Source organism: Monopterus albus, unplaced genomic scaffold (assembly GCF_001952655.1).
Source record: "Monopterus albus unplaced genomic scaffold, M_albus_1.0 scaffold177.1, whole genome shotgun sequence".
NCBI lineage: Eukaryota > Metazoa > Chordata > Actinopteri > Synbranchiformes > Synbranchidae > Monopterus > Monopterus albus.
The window spans coordinates 674,785-679,002 of record NW_018128057.1 but is presented as its reverse complement, the minus strand read 5'-3'; positions in this window follow the sequence as shown (position 1 = coordinate 679,002).

Sequence of the window (4,218 nt, the reverse complement as noted above, 5' to 3'; positions counted from 1 at the left end):
GGGTCATGAACGAAACAGCCAGCCTGCCGGGTCCTCATCCTGGGAGGCCCTGTGATTCACCATTAAGATTAAGCTAGCGCTGTGTTGGAACAACACAGGGCACGTTTACTAGCACACACTGAACTGGATGAGTCCCGGCAAAGGCTGGGCAGCCAGTGATCCGCTGCACTGGGCCCTATCGCTGCCGTCTTCAGGAAAATCAAAGGAAAAAGTGATTCAGAACATGTGGATCTGTCTGTCTGACGTGGAAAGAAGAGGGAAAACACTCTATGGAAAATGGTAACGGCAGGACGAGGCCTTTGATGATAAGTGAATGTGATCGCTGGACTTCAACGTGACGTAATGTTGTTACCCTGAGAGTCCGAAGGACGTTTCTCCTTAGTGTCTCTGCAGCTTCACCAAATTAACATTAAGACTTTTTCAGTGTGGGACAGATATTTTATAAAAATAAATATTCTTAATGATATAATTGATTAATGTCACCACTGCTTCAGCCTAACCGACTAAAAACTCTTCCTTTATATCATTTTAAGATTTTTCTAAAATCTTGTGCAAAGCCATAGGTTTGTTTTCAGAAGTTGCACTGATTAAGGACAACTGGATATCACGTCCAAAGATGGCACCCACACAGAGCAGGCTCAGTCTGAAAGTGGGACTCCATCCTCATGCAGCACAAACTTTACCCGAATCTCCAGACAACTGGCAAAGGAAATGCACATTTCTGCGTGTCCGCCTCCACCGCTGTTCTGTGAATACTCAGTCAGTTTGTGGAGATAAACGTCAGGTGGAGCAGATTCAAAGAGCTCCAGCCAAAGAAGCTCCAACCATGGAAAACAGGATGGAAAGTTTTTGACCTTCATGGAAAGTTTCATGAAGGTTACAGCCTCCTCATCTGTTTCAGTTTGCTGCTGTTTCTCATCTTTTCACTGATGTTCAGGTAACATGATTCATGTGTGTCAAGATTAATTCAGTTTCCAGACTTAAGGATCTGATTTAAACCCCTCTCCGTAAGTAAAAACTCCAGTGAGCAGCTGCTACAGGTTGTTACTGACTGGCTGTTAGTAAAGTCTTCAGAGCTGGGTTGAGGCTGCCTGCACACTGGGTGAATTCAGAATAACAGCAGACTGATCCTGAAGTATTAGAAGTAACATCTCAGACCTTCGGGGCTCGCTGGTGACTTTTACTGGAACTTGAACGTCCTCTGGGTCTCCAGATCCATATCGGTGTGACGCGGACTCCCCCATGGCTCCTTCTCAGTGACCCTGACACAGACATGAAGGATTAAAGGTTTACAAAGAGAGGAAGTCTTATCTGAGCATCGCTGACTTCCTCTCCACTGAAATGTGACAGTCTAGAGGCGCCCGTCACACACTGTCACATCAGCAGGCCAGAAAATTACCAGCAGACGGTGGGGGGGACAAACTGTCTGTGATTTAGGGACTAAACACTTCTCTCCATCCGCTGCCCTGTGCAGAGACCCTGCAGCTTTCAGTCAGGATAGTAAATCCTGCAGGTCTGATCAGCTCGCGCTTCAGTGAAAAGATGTTTGTTTTGTACCTGAATTTCATAGTGGTTTTCTTTCATTCCCTTTCACCAGTTGGGACAGTTTAACCGCCAGCTGGTGAGATATGGAGAAACATCACTGGAACAGTGGAACCCACCGGATCCTGGACCTCCGAGGTGTCATGACACTATATCTGCCCTACATAAACAGGGACGTTTATTTATCGAGATGCACTATCTTTGATGGCACAACAGTGACACAGACATGTAGTTGGCATTTTACAGCAGAAAAACAAGTGGAACCAGCTGCCAGAGATGGACAGCTGCTGCTGTCATCCTCACTTTCACCACTGAGCATCTAACCTTTGACTGAAATGTAAACCAAGCATGTGTGCAACGGTCAAATGCCCCAGTTTCCTCCCAAACTGCAGGGTTACAATATGTTCCTTCCAGTTTGGCCTGATCAGAAGCTTCTCCATAAACATCCACTGCATGTGAAACGTCCTGGTTTCTCCACTGACCCCGTCACTGTCGTCGCTCCCCTCCATGTTTATTGTTACCGGTCTGTAAGGGGACAATGACAACAGTATGTGCAGAGGAGGAGACGTTAAATCCACCACATGTTCACTGAAAGGTTTTGTGCTATATTTTCCTATATCTGTTGTAGGTGTATCGCTCTTGATCTTGTTTACTTTTATTAACGCTATATTTTCCTATATCTGTTGTAGGTGCATCGCTCTTGATCTTGTTTGCCTTTATTAACATACAGTGTTGTTTTTCTTTAGGGTCCTGAGCTGCATGAACGTTGTGTGTGGAAGTGTTGTGGCAGATCATCATGTTGTCGTCCGTGAGCGCTCTGACTTGTGTATCTTTAGACCAGCCTAGTTTCTGCACAACTTGCGGATCTATCTAGAAGAGAGTGAAGCCTTACTGAGTGATGGGTGGGCCGTGAGCCAGCTGATGGGACACAGTTCTCAGAGCTGGTTCTGAGACAGCAACGTCTCCCTGAGAGGCAGACGTGTCGCTAATTACTTTTACAGAGTCAAGAAGCATGTGGCGCCCGCCACTGGTCACAGGTCAGGCCGTATACTGCAGCGTTACAGCTCCGTGTGGGCATGTTAAGCCTCAGCAGTGGGATTCCCAACAGGAACCAGCTCCCCACATTCAGGCTGTGTTTGCCCTGGTCTCAGCGTGGTCCAGACCAGCACAGTCAGCCCTTTATCTCCATCCGAATTTTTCTGTGTTTGCGTCGGAGACAAGAGTTGTTTTTTTTATCAGCCTCATAATTCAACCTTTACAACATGAGCAAACATTCCAACGGTTGTTGCCTCCAGGCTGCAGGAGTCCAGACCGAGCTGCTGCCTCGCTCACCAATTAATGATTTGTGAGGGTTTCAGTATCCTTCTTTGCTTCCAGCCTGCGTCGACCAGCAGCTGGGAGTCGACAGACTCTGTAAACAGCTCGTTCAGCATCATATTCACTCAGAAAACCTGATGTTTCGCAGAGAAAACCGATCAGCCAGCCAGGCTGAGTTCATCCCACTGAACTCAGTTTTCAACTGGTATGGTTTTCTTTTGATTCAGGGTTTAGCTTGGAGCTGCTGTCAGTGTGTGGAAACACACCAGGCTGTTCCACTGTGAGGAGGCTGCATGATTTAAGCTTCAGGCTGAGTTATACCCCGAGACATGTGGTTTTATATCCCTCCCAATGGCTGAGTTTCCACGTTTTCAGAAGATGAACTGTCTCTGTCTGTGGCTTGAAATCCAGCACGGATCAGTTTTACGGTCCCAGCTGACTGAAGGCTGGTTACTGCTGCTGGGCTATGACTATGAACAGACTTCAAACAACAGAGTTCAGTGGCAATAAGCTGGAGAAGTGTTGAGTGCTGGTCATGGGGAGAAGCCCTGTGTTGCTGCAGAAGCCAGCTCAGTCTAAACACACGTCGATAGCATCGCGCCAGGACAGTGCAAATAAACACGACTCTGGCACCACAAGGGCTCGGAAAGACTCCCCTGGCCGCCACACACATACTACTGCAACACATTAACACACATCACCACAGCAGCAACTTTTACCAGCACCAACAACACACAACACCAGCACCACACACCACTGCAGCATCTACTGTGACACACTCCGCTGCTGTGATACAAACTACTACAACACACTTCACACCGTGACCACTTTCACTGCACCCATTGTCACCAGCGCCACAAAGTGTGCTATCACTGTACTTGTCCTTCACCTGAGCACTTCTGTCTGATGCCATATTTACATCCTGCTCCTCTGGCCTTCTTGTTGCTGTAGTACATGTATCTGACAGCTGCACTCACATGTTACTGTGCCAATTAAAGGACTAGTTCAAATTTTAGATTTGCTGCTTTGTTATTGTTATTGTATGTCTGGTGCCTGTACACAGAACTAATCAAACTCGTGCTGAAGTGAAACCCTGATAACAGGAGTTGAACCACTGAGTATTTTTATTTCTGTACTGGTCCCATCACTTCCTGTCACACTTTCAGCGGTGAGTGATGTCACCTGTAACACTAGATGTAATACTACTGTTACGACCAATACTACTGCTGCCAGTACTTCAGTGCTAATAATATCCCCACAGTATTGTGTGCGCGTGCTTGTGCGCGCACTGCGGGTGGGAGGGGGTTTCGGGCCAACATAGGAGGGCTGGTCTCGCCTTCAGCAGATCCAGAGCGGGAT